Source organism: Chiloscyllium plagiosum, unplaced genomic scaffold, assembly GCF_037043375.1.
Source record: "Chiloscyllium plagiosum isolate Xiang-an unplaced genomic scaffold, Cpla_swu_hap1 HiC_scaffold_15, whole genome shotgun sequence".
Classification (NCBI taxonomy): domain Eukaryota; kingdom Metazoa; phylum Chordata; class Chondrichthyes; order Orectolobiformes; family Hemiscylliidae; genus Chiloscyllium; species Chiloscyllium plagiosum.
The window spans coordinates 40,893,423-40,906,428 of NW_028270153.1; the positions used below are offsets into that span (position 1 = coordinate 40,893,423).

Genomic DNA, 13,006 nt, shown 5'->3' on the forward strand with positions numbered 1-13,006 from the left:
ATTAGGGCAGCTGTGATGAGAAAATTGCATTTGGTCATGACCCTACCTCATGTCTATCCTATATCCGCTTGTCAGCTACTGGGGGATGTTCTGTGATGCTGAGTTCTCTGCGTCTAAATGAGGGACCCAGTGCGGGGAAAAGAAGGGACCTGTTGGTAGCAATCCTCCTTGCACTTTCATCTGTGCATCCCAGCCAGTAAGTCGTCACTGAGCGCCTCAATCCGACCCTTGCTTGTAGTTTGGGTCCCTCACATATGTGTGCGTTATTGACTGCTGCCATTGCACCGGTGATACTGTCTACCTTTGGATAGTATCTGTCAGAAGTGAAGGATTTCTGGTGATTATGTGACTGGGGGGGTAAAGCCTACAGTATAGCAGGACTTTTATAAAGGAGGCAATGTAGTCTAGTTGGCTCCCTATCTGGTGGGTACCCTGTCCACTGTATTAAATGCAGTTAAGCTTAGTTTCCTATCACAGATGCTGTTTGACCTGATGAGTATTAACTGGATCTGTTTTAGTTGCCAGTTGTAGGATAAATGTTATCCAGGGAAAATGGCCCAGCTGCTTTTTGAAATAAGACTATGGAATCTTTTACATCTATTTGACGGAGCAAATGGATCGAAGTTTAAAGTCTCCTCTTAAAGGCAACATCACTAATAGTCTGCCAGTCTCTTGTTTTTATAATACAATAGCCAGATTTCATGCTCAGATCTCTGCATTAGGGTGTGAACCTACATCTTGCTGATTTTTAGAGCAAGAGTCACAGCTGATGCAAACTACTGTTTAGGTGGTTGGAATCACAAATTGAAATAATTTATTTCTGACATGTACGTGAAATATCAAATGGATCAGCAAATATGAACTGACAACTATTTAATATAATTTTTTTCACTCAACTGGATTGTGTGTGAACTGACAGCCTATTCAGATTTTACAAAAGAAGGCTTTGCACTCAACATTCCTATTAAATGAAGTCAGCAGTCCAAACCTCAACAGGTTATATAACCTCCTGCTATTGGAAAATAACATTTGATTTGTTATTATTGTCACTGCAGCATTTTAATTTGTTACCAAAGGTAAATATATAACCGTGTTGATCTAACCCATTTGTAAGGTTCCATTAAAGTTATGAAGTTAATTAAGGAATGATTACTCACTGCCAATGACTCATTAAAAATTGTGCCATTACCCTAACAATAGGGGCATTGCCTGTTAGCCAAACAGTTTGTGAAGCTTGGGCTTTATACAGAGACACAACATAATCTCTTGAGACCCTTCTCAAATGGGTTTGAGGTTGGAGATTAGCCATTGATCCCAGCTGTTGATACAGTGCTGAAATGTGTGTTGTGAGTTATCTATCAAGTGTGTATGTATGTATATATATATATATATATATAATATTTCTTTATGATGCTTCATAATGAAAATTCTTTCTTGGCTGTCTTGCATAAATTCTCAATGTTTAAAGTTGATTAATCACCTTGCAAAATTACATTTATATTAGTTATTTAAAAAGTTAGAAAAATGTCTAAGCCTATGTTCTGCGAATGTTCCCCAGATCTATGCGTTCATTTTGACTACGGTTGATAAACTTTAGTTTTCAGATTACCTCTTAAACTAAATTTAAATCCAACAGGACCTGACCAATCTAAAATTCAGTTTTGGTATGTGAAGTTACAAACTTCTCTTGAGGAATGAAGAGTCTGCTTTCTACAAAATACCATACCAAAAAGAAATGCCAGAATAAAAAGGAAAGGACTCTTCAAGAAAGAATTGCTTGCATTTATGTGACATCTTTCATAATCACAGGACACCTCAAAGCCAATGAAGTACAATCACTTTTATAACACAGGATATGTGGACGTCGATTTGAATACAGCAAGCTACCACAGCCAGCATTGTGATATTGATCAGATAATATGCTGTTGTGATGATTATTGAGGAATAAATATGGACCAGGGCACCAGTGAGTTCCTCTCTCCCCCCCCCCCCCCCCCCCCCCCACCACGCTTTTCTTTGAATAGTGTTGTAAGATATGTATGAACATGTATTAACAAATGAGTTAGAAGCAGGAATAGGCAATTTGGATCCTCAAGCCTACTGTGCCATTTAATAAAATCATGTCTGATCTGATTATAATCTCAACTCCACATTCCTGCTTGCAAAAATCTATCCACCTCTGCCTTAAAATATCCAGAGACTCTGCTTACAATGCCTTTTGAGGAAGTGTGTTTCACAAAATTGTGCTCTTGAGAGAACTATCTCATCATCTGCATTTTAAATTGGTCAATGTTTAAAAATAAGGGTTTACCATTCATCCGAGATTCTCTCACAATTCATGTCCATGCTGTCTAGACCCTCAGGATCTTCTGTGGTTCATTTAAGTCACCTTTTACTCTTTTAAGCTCCAGCAAATACAAGCCTAGCTTGACCAACCTCTCCTCATAAAACAATCTGCCAGACCAGGTATTAGTCTCGTAAACCTTTGAACTGATTTCAATTCATTTACATGTTCCATCAAATGATGTGACAAATGCTGTATACAGTATGTCCAGATGTGGCCTATCCTGTACCATATATAACTAAAGTCTAGCACTGATTTTTGTGTATTTAATTTCCCTTGTAATGAATAATTGCATTCTATTAGCTTCTTTAATTACTTGTTGTACCTGGCATATCAGCCATGATTGAATGGCGGAACAGGTTTAATGGGCTGAGTGACATCTTTTCTGCTCCTATGCCTTATGGTCTTATATGAATCTTTTGTGATTCATACACTAGGAAACTCCGATCCCTCTGCACTTTTGAATGCAGTACTCTTTCACCCTTTAAATAATATTCTTCTTTTACATTCTTCCAGTTAAAATGGACAGTCTCATTTTCCACATTTTTAATGTGCTCCACATGCCACATTTTTGCCCATTCACTTAATCTATTTATTTCTCTTTGTAGCCTCCACATGTACTCTTCATGACTTTGTTCCTACCCATCTTTGTGACATTAACAATTTTTGCAATGATAGCCATTCCATCATCCAAGTTATTTATGTAAAAGGTTGAGGCCCCAGCCATGATATCTTTTTATTATTATTAATTTTGTGGGAGGTGATCATTGCTGGCTGGTCAGTACTTATTGCCTGTACTTAGTTGCCCTTGAAAAGGTGGTGGTGAGCTCCTCTCTTGATCCACTGCAGACCATCTGCTGTGGTTTGACCACAATGCCATTAGGGATGGAATTCCAAGATTTTGACCCAGCGTTAGTGAAGGAGCAGCAATATATTTCCACAGGTGATTGGCTTGGAGGGGGAACTTGAAGGTAGTGTTCCCATATATCCGCTGCCCTAGTTCTTCTAGATGGAAGTAGTCATGGGTTTGGAAGGTGCTGTCTGAGGATCTTAAGTGAATTGCTGTAGTACATCTTGTGGATAGTACACACTGCTGCTACTGAGCATCGGTGGTGGAGGGAGGGGATGTTTGTGGATGCAGTGCCAAACAAGAGGGCTGGTTTGTCCTAGATGGTATCAAGCCTGTCGAGTGTTGTTGAAGCTGCACTCATCCAGGCAAGTGGGAAATACTCCATCACACTCCTGACTTGTGCCTTCTAGATGGTGAACAGGATTTGGGGATTCAGGAGGTGAGTTGCTCGCCGCAGTATTTTGCTCTTGTAGCCACTGCATTTATGGGGTGAGTCCAGTTGAGATTCTGATCAATGAAAGCTCCCAGGATATTTATAGTGGGGGAATTCAGTGATGGTAACACTATTGAATGTCAAGGGGTGGTAGTTAGGCATTCTTTTATTGGTCATGGTCATAGCCTGGCATTTGTGTGGTGTGATGTTACTTGCCCCTTGTCAACCCAAGCTTGGATATTGTCCAGACCTTGTTGCATTTGAACATGGACTTCTTCAGTATCCGAGGAGTTGCAAATGGTGCCAAACATTGTGGAATCATCAGCAAACATCCCCACTTATGTACTGATGTTGGAGGGAAGGTATTGCGCCTAGGACACTACACTGAGGAACTCCTGCAGAGACCAACTATGACCATCTTCCTATGTGTCTGGTGTGACTCTAACCATTAGAGAGTTTCCCCCCGTGATACCCATGGATTCGAGTTTTGCTAGGGTTCCTTGATGTCACACTTGGTGGAATGCAGCTTTGATGTCAAGGGCTGTCACTCTAACCTCTGGAATTCAGCTCTTTTGTCCATGTTTGAATCAAAGCTGTAATGAGGTCAGGAGCTGAGTGGCTTAGGAGGAACCCAAACTGGGCGTCACTGAACAAGTTATTGCCGAACAGGTGTTGCTTCATACACTGTTGATGACACTTTCTATCACCTGACTGATGATCAAGAGTAGACTGTTGGAGCGGTAACTGGCTGAGTTGGGTTTGTCTTGCTTTTTATGTACAGGACATACTTGGGCAATTTTCCACATTATCAGTACGTGCCAGTGTTGTAACTGAAACAGCTTGGCTAGGGACCAGCAAGTTCTGGAGCACAGGTCTTCAGTACCTGTGCTGGAATGTTGTTCAGGGTCTGTAGCTTTTGCAGTATCCAGTGCCTCCAATCCTTTCTTGATGGAGTGAATTGAATTGGCTGAAGACTGGGATCTGTAATGCTGGGGCCCAGTGGAGGAGGCCAAGCTGGATCATCCATTTGGCACGTCTGGCTGAAAGTTGCTGTGATAGATTCAATTAAATTACCCACAGTGTGGAAACAGGCCATTCGGCCCCACAAGTCCACACCGACCCTCCGAAGATTAACCCACCCCCACCTCCCCCCCCGACCAATGCACCTAAGAACTATGGACAATTTAGTATGACCAATTCACCTGACCTGCACATCTTTGGAATGTGGAAGGAAACCGGAGCACCCAGAGGAAACCCACTCAGTCACTGGGAGAATGTGCAAACTCCACACAGACAGTCGCTCAAGGCTGCACACAACGTAGTCTGCAGGATAGCTTCAGCCTTATCTTTTGCGCTGATGTGCTGGGCTCTCCCATCTTTGATGGGGATATTTTGGAGCCTCCTCCTCCTCCAATGAGTTGTTTAATCATCCACCACATTCATGACTGGATGTGGTAGGACTGCAGAGCTTAGATGTGATCCATTGTTTATGGGATTGCCTAGTTCTGTCTATCACTTCTGCTTATGTTGTTTAGCATGCACGTGGTCCTATTTGGTGGCTTCACCAGGTTGATAGCTCATCTTCAGGAATGCTTAGTGCTGCTCCTGGTATGCCCTTGTGCACTCTTCATTGAACCAGGGAACCTGTGCCACATCACTTATTGCATCCTACCAATGTAAAATAACGCATTTATGCTTACTGTCTGTTTCTAGTTAGCCAGATAATCTTCAACCTATGCCATTATGTTATTTCCTACACCAGGAGCTTTTATCTTCCACAATAACTTTTGACGTTCCGGTTGTATGTTTGCTTGCTGAGATGGTGGCTTTGTTCTCAGACATTACATCACCATCCTAGGTGACATGATGAAGCGCTCGTGTTCTGTCCCACTTTCTATTTATGTGTCTTGGTCTGTTGTGGTATATGATATCACTTCCGTTTCTTTATCTGAGGGGTTGGTAATGGGGACCAAATTGATGTATTTGTTGATGGAATGGCAGCCCTCTAGGAATTCCCGTACATGCTTATTTTTTGAGTTCAGGTGGCAGGAGCAGAGAGTGGAAAAAGCAGAGCCTGCTGGGAAGATAGGTGATTGCTTTTTAAGTGGGTGCAATCTATTTCCCTCATCAATAAATATACCATTTTGGATACTGCTAGTGGGGACGGCCTAACAGGGGAAAGCCATAGTTGTCAGGTATCTGGCACTGAGGCTCAGAAGGGAAAGGGGGAGAATAGAGAAGCGCTAGTGGTAGGGGACACAGTAGTTAGATGGATTTTACAGGAGATTTTGTGGTCAGAAACAGGAGTCCTGGAAGGTATGTTGTCTCCCAGGTCCCAGAGTCCGGGATGTCGCAGATTAGGCTTGCAGGATTCTGAAGGGGGAGAGTGAGCGGCCATAAATTGTGGTACATATTGGCACCAATGACATAGCTAGGAAAGGGATTGAGGATCTGAAAAGTGACTACAGATAGCTGGAATGGAAGCTGAAGATCAGGACTGGTAGGGTAATGATCTCAGGTTTGGTACCTGTGCCACGAGACAGTGAGGTAAGGAACAGTGAGTGCTTCTTAACACGTAGCTGGAGGGAGGGCTTCAGATCCTTAGACCATTGGAATGCCTTCTGGGGAAGGTGGGACCTGTACATAAGGACATGTTGCACACGAACTGGAGGGGCTCAAATGTCCTGGGTGGGAGATTTGCTTGAGTGGTTCGGGAGGGTTTAAACTAGTTTAGCAGGGGAGTGGGAACCAGAGTTACACATGTGAGCGAGGGGGGAGGGGTGGGCGGGGGGAGATGTGGGGTAGTTTCCCATGAGGCAGTGACAGGATGTAGTGTATCTGTCGGGAAGGTTTTTCATGTGATGGAACAAAGAGATTGGTTAAAGTATGTCTGCTTTAACTCGAGTGTCAAAAATAAGAGAGATGAACTTAGAGCATGGATCAGTACTTGGGACTATGATGTTGAAGCCATAGTGGAAATGTGAATTTCACAGGGGCAGGATTTGGTTGCAAGATGTTCCAGGGTTTAGAACATTTTTTAAAAAAAGGGAGGGGGGAGAAAGAGGAGGGAGTGCAACATTGCTAATGGGAGAGTGCACCACAGCTACAGAAATGAAGGTTATTGAGGAAGGTTTGTCTACTGAGTCAGTATGGGTGGAAGTTAGGAGAAACAAGGGAGCAGTCATCTCATTGGGAGTTTTCTACAGACCCGCTAATAGCAGTAGGGAGATCAAAGAACTCATAGGCCGGCAGATTTTGGATAAGTGCAGATGTAGCAGGGTTGTTGTTATGGGTGACTTTAACTTTCCCAATATTGATTGAAACCTCCCTAGTGCAGATGGTTTGGATGGAGCCGTTTTAGTCATGTGTATTCAGGAGAGTTTCTTTGCTCAGTATGTAGACAGACCGATGAGGGGAGAGGCCATTTTGGATTTGGTGCCTGGCAATGAGCCAGGACAGGTGTCAGATCTCGTGGTGGGAGAACACTTTGGTGTCAGTGACGGCACTATCAGACAGGAGTTGGGAAGTACAGATTAGGAGCAATTGTTCTGCAGAAAGGGCACAACAGACATGTAGAGACTGTTTAAAGAGCAGTTGTTGCGAGTGATGCATAAATTTGTTCCTCTGAGACAGACAGGAAGAGGTAAGATTAAGGAGCCTTGGATGACAAGAACAGAGGAACTTCTCATCAAAAGGAAGAAAGTAGCTTATGTAAGGTGGAGGAAGCAAGGGTTTAGTACAGCTTTAGAAGATTACAGGCTTGCTAGGAAGGATCTCAAAACGGTCTGAGGAGATCTAGGAGGGGCATGAGATAGATTTGGCAGGAAGGATTAGGGAGAACTCAAAGGCATTTTACTCATATGTGAGGAATAAGAGAATAATCAGGGAGAAGGTAGGGCCAGTCAGGGATAATGTAGGGAACTTGTGCATGGAGTCTGAGCAGATAGGGGAAGCCCTAAATGAGTTTTTTGCTTCAGTTTTCACAAAGGGAAGGGACCTTGTAGTGAATGAGAACTTTGAGGAGTGGGGAAACAAGCTTGAACAGATTGAGATTGATGAAGTTGATGTGCTGGAAATTTTGGTAAACATTAAAATTGGTAAGTCCCCAGAGCCAGACCGGATTTATCCTAGGTTGCTCAGAAGGTGAGAAAGGAGGCTGCTAAGCCGCTGACAAAGATCTTTGCTTGCTCACTCTCCACGGGAGTCATGCTGGAGGATTAGAGGGAGGCAAATGTTCCTCTTTTCAAGAAGGGGAGTAGGGAAATCCCAGGCAAATATAGGTCAGTCAGTTTTATGTCTGTGGTCAGCAAGGTTTTGGAATGAATTCTGAGGATTAGGATTTATAACTATTTGGAAAAGCATAGTGTGATTAAAGGAGTCAGCATAGCTTTATGAGGGGCTGGTCATGCCTCATAAATCTTATTGAGTTCTTTGAGGAGGTGATGAGTCAAGTTGACAAAGTTCAAGCAATGGATGTGGTGTATGTGAACTTCAGCAAGGCATTTGATCAGGTTCATTTATAAAGTCAGGAGGTATGGGATATAGGGAGATTTGGCTGTGTGGATTCAGAATTGGTTGGCTGACAGAAGGCAGAGAGTGGTTGTAGATGGAAAGTATTCTGTCTGGTGGTCAGTGGTGAGTGGCATCCCACAGTGCTCTGTTCTTGGGCCTCTGCTCTTTGTTGTTTTTATAAATGACTTGGATGAGGAGGTTGAGGGGTGAATTAGTAAGTTTGCCGATGACAAAAGGTTGGAGGTGCCATTGATAGTATCTAGGGCTATTGCAGGCTGCAGGATGACATTGACAGTGTGCAGAGCTGGGCTGAGAATTGGCAGATGGAGTTCAACCTGGATAAATTTGAAGAGATGCATTTTGGAAGGTTGAACTTGAATGCTGTATATAGGATTAAAGATAGGATTCTTGGCTGTGTGGAGGAACAGCAGGATCTTGGTGCTCAAGTGCATTGATCCCTCAAAGTTGCCACTCAAGTGGATAGGGTTGTTAAGAAAGCATATTGTGTTTAGGTTTTAATTAACAGGGAAATCGAGTTTAAGAGCTGCGAGGTTTTGCTACAGCTCTACAAAACCCTGGTGTGACCACACTTGGAATATTGTGTCCGGTTCTGGTTGTCTTATTATAGGCAAGATGCGGAGGCTTTAGAGAGGGTGCAAAGGAGGTTTAACAGGATGCCGCCTGGACTGGAGGGCTTGTCTTATGAGGAGAGGTTTACTGAGCTCAGACTTTTCTCTCTGGAGAGAAGGAGGAAGAGAGGTGGCCTGATCGAAGTGTACAAGGTAATGAGAGGCATGGATAGAGTTGATAGCCAGAGACTTTTCCCCAAGGTAGGATTGACTGCCATGAGGGGTCATAGTTTTACGGTGTTAGAAGGAAGGTTTAGAGGAGACATCAGAGGTAGGGTCTTTACACAGAGAGTTGTGAGCGCATGGGATGCTTTGCCAGTGGTGGTGGGGAAAGCAGAGTCATTAGGGACATTTAAGTGACTGCTGGAGATGCACAGGGACAGCAGTGAATTGAGGGGAGTGTACATTATTTTTAGATTAGGATTAATCCTTGGCACAACATCGTGGGCCAAAGGGCCTGTACTGTGCTGTACTTTTCTATGTTTTATGTCTTTGTTTAGCCTGTCCTAGGATGGATATATTGTCCCAGTTGAACTGGTGTCCTTCTTCATCTGTACGTATGGATACCAGTGATAGTTGGTCACGTCTTTTGGTGGCTAATTGGTACTCATGTATCCTGGTGGATAGTTTTCTGGGTATTTTGTATATGACAAGTATTCTGATGGTTGTTAGTCTTTTAGATTCATCAGTAGCTGTTTCAGTGTGAGGCAGGCTTGTGGGCTACCATGATTCCAAGGTGCTAAAGTAATCTGGTTGTCATCTCCAAGATGTCCTTAATGAATGGGAGTATGGCTAGAGTCTCTGGGATTTGTTGTGTCTTCTTGTTTAGGTTTGTTGTTTAAGAATTGGCAGACTGTGCTTATCTGGTACCCGTTGTTCTTAACTACATTATAAAGGTGTTTTTCTTCAGCTTCTCATGGTTCCTGGGTGCTGCAGTGTGTTGTGGCTCATTTAAATAATGTCCTGATGCAGCTCCATTTGTGGGTGTTTGGATGATTGCTCCTGGAGTTAAAATGTGGTCTGTGTGTGTTGCCTTCCTGTAGACACTTGGTCTGCAGCTCTCCATTGGCTGTACATTCTACTGTGACATCTAAGAAGGGGAGTTTGTTGTTGTTCTCTTCCTTTTTGGTGAACTTTACACTGGTAAGGATGTTGTTAATAATAGGTTTCCTTTAATTTGTTCCTATTCGTGATGACAATGGTGTCAGCCATATAGCGGACCCAAAGCTTGGGTTGGATTGTGGGGAGGGCTGTTCATTCTAACCTCTGCATTACTGCTTCTGCTAAGGATCCTGATATTGATAATCCCATGGGTGTCCCATTGATTTGTTTATAGGTCTTGTCTTTGAAGGTGAAGTGGGTAGTGAGGCATAGGTCTCCTAGCTTGGGGGTGCTATCCTTGCTGATGGAGTTGGTGCTGTCAGGTGTTTGTGACCTTGGTTCATCTAGTAGCAGGCCAATGTTTCTTTGGCCAGGATAATATTTATTGATGTGAATAAGGCAGTCATACCATAACCCCATCATTTTTGGTGTCTTTGATGATGTTCAGGAATTCCTGGGTGGAGTGGATGGAATGGTCTGAGTCTGCTACCAGGTATTTCAGTTTGCTTTGAAGTTCCTTTGCTAGTCTGTATGCTGGTGTATTGGGAAGTGAGACTATGGGTCTGAAGGGGGGCCCTGGTTTGTGAAACTTTGGTAAACCATAGAAATGGGGTGTGTGGATCCTTTATGTTTCATTCTTTGGAGGTCTGTCTTGTTAATTTCACCTGTCTTGTGGATTGTCTTCATTTCTGCTGTAAAATAGTTTTTTAGCTGTGGAGTCTGTTCCATTGCCACCTGTTGGTAGGTGTCAGTATGTGCGAGTCGTGTGTTTGCTTTTTCAATGTAGTGTTTTGTTCAGGATGACGGTCATGCGCCCTTTATCTGCCAGTAGGATTACAATATTTCTGTCTTTTCTCAGTCCTTTCAGGGCTTTCCTTTCCTGTGTGTTGAGGGTGTTCTTTCTTTCTGCTTAGTGTTGGTGCTACTGTCTGTCTGGTGGCCTGCTGGATTTCTTCATTAAGTCTGTTCGTGACAACCCTATTCACATCAATAAACATCCCTGCATACTATGGGCAATTTGACATAGCCAATCAACCTAACCTGCAGATCTGTGGGTGGAAAGCAGAGCACCCGGAGGAAGCTCACGCAGACACAGGGAGAATGTGCAAACTCCACACAGTCACCGAAGGGTGGAATCAAACAAACGGTGAAGCAGCAGTGCTGACCACTGACCAATGCCACCCCCACCCATCAGGATACAAGGACATGTCAGCCCACAGCATCAACAATTTGTTCAGTAAACTTCCTTAGAGATTGTAGTTTTCTTTAGTTCCTCCCTCCTTCCTTTCCATTTTTTGATTTACATCTAATTGCTTATATTTCCTACAGTGAAGATCGTGCAAAAGACCCTGTTTGATTCATCAGCCATTTCCTATTTTCCTTTATAATTCCCCAAATTTACTTCCAACTGAACCAATGTTCAACTTGTTAACTCTTTTCCTGTTTTTTCAAACATCTGTAGAAACTTTAATATTTCTAGTTAGCTTTCTCCTGTTCTCTTCTTTATTCATTTTTAGTCACTTTTATTTTAATATTCTGTCCATTCTTCTGATCTGAATCAATCTTTGCATAACCATATGCATTTATTAAGTTTGTTACTATTTTGGTTAATTACAGACGGTAGGTCCTCCCCTTGGAATTATTCTTTCTCGTTACAGTGTATCGATTCCAGGCATTCTGAAATAACTTTGTTGTTGTTGTATGTCTTTTGACCTATCCCTTAACCTAATTGACCAGTTCCTTTTTGCCAACTCTGCTTTCACGAACTCATAATTGCCTTTAAATTTAAAATACTTGTCTTGGACTCACTCCTTTCTCCATCAAACTCAAAATGTAATTCAGTCATATTATGATCACTATGTCCTAGAGGTGTCTTCAGTCTGAGATCATTTATCAATCCTACTGTACAATGCCAAGTCTGTATAGCTTGTTGTCTAGCCAGTTCCAGAATCTGTTGGTCAAAGAATCTATGAAAACCTCTTCTCTGCTCCTTTTACCAAAGTGATTTTTCCTGTCTCTGCCTCGATTAAAGTCTGCATGATTATTGCCCTGCCTTTCTGAGAAAATCCCATTATTTCTACCTTACTGCTTCTACTCCCTAAACTTATGTTATTCCACTCTACAGTTTTAAAAACATCACTGACAGAGCCAAAACTCCACCTTTTCCTGTCCTTTTTTTAATAAATATTTCTATTGAAAAATTTTTAAAGTTTTTTACAAAATTACAAAACCAGTACAAAATAGTGTAACAACTTTATAATATAATAACAATAATAGGAAACAAACTACTACTCTACTCTACAAACTACCGAAACACAAAAAAAGCAAATAAAAACCTCTACAAAAACTACAATTCAATAAATAACCAAGGAAAAAGAAGAAGAAAAATAAATAAATAAACAAAATAAAATTAAATCAAGTTATAGCAAGGTAACTTAAACTATATTCAATTAAATTACTACACTCAGCACAATCTCACTGAAGCTCCCCACCATCGGAAGCAATTGTAAACAAACCCGTATTTGTTCAGGACTCTGCCCTCCGCTCCCAGGGGTCCCCAGATCACCAGACACAACTATCATGGCTACACAAAGGCCCTGATAAGTATAGCTGACAAGTCTGCATCAATATAATTCAAAAAGGGCCACCATATTCTGTAAAACAATTCCGTTTTCTGGCTAACCATACTCATAAGGAAATCCAGTAGGTGTTCCATAAGTAACCCACGCCAGCTCGAACATCCTGGGGGATTCTCCAACACCCAACTCATTAGAATGTTCTTCCCGTGCACATCCAAAGAGGGAAGATTTAGAAGACCCAAAAGGAGGAATACCGGATCCAACTTAACCTCAGTTCCCAACGCCTATTCCAAAACCCTTGGTATGGCATCCCAATACCTGCGAAGCTTGTGGCATGACCATAGGCAATGAGTAAGAGTGCCACATCCATTTTACACTTGGGCCAAATTGGGGACACTCTTGTCTTGAATTTCACAAGCCGTTCCGGTGCCAAGTGAGCCCTATGGCGTACCTTCAGTTGAATAACCTTGGTCCGATTGCAAATCGAGATCTTCCTAACATTTTCCTAGATATCCTCCCACATCTCTGAAGAGATTTCCATTCCCAATTCTTGAGTCC

At 42.4% G+C, this 13,006-nt stretch overlaps 1 long non-coding RNA gene across 2 annotated transcripts in view; it reads left to right on the top strand.

The window, feature by feature from the left end:
• The first annotated feature begins 1,295 nt into the window (after positions 1 to 1,295).
• The window catches only part of LOC122560078 (uncharacterized), a 37,149-nt gene continuing 25,438 nt past the window's right edge, over positions 1,296 to 13,006 (top strand). For both annotated transcript variants that reach the window (XR_015759479.1, XR_015759480.1), the window contains exon 1: positions 1,296 to 1,346. This is a non-coding gene — a long non-coding RNA (uncharacterized LOC122560078). The remainder of the gene's footprint in view (positions 1,347 to 13,006) is intronic.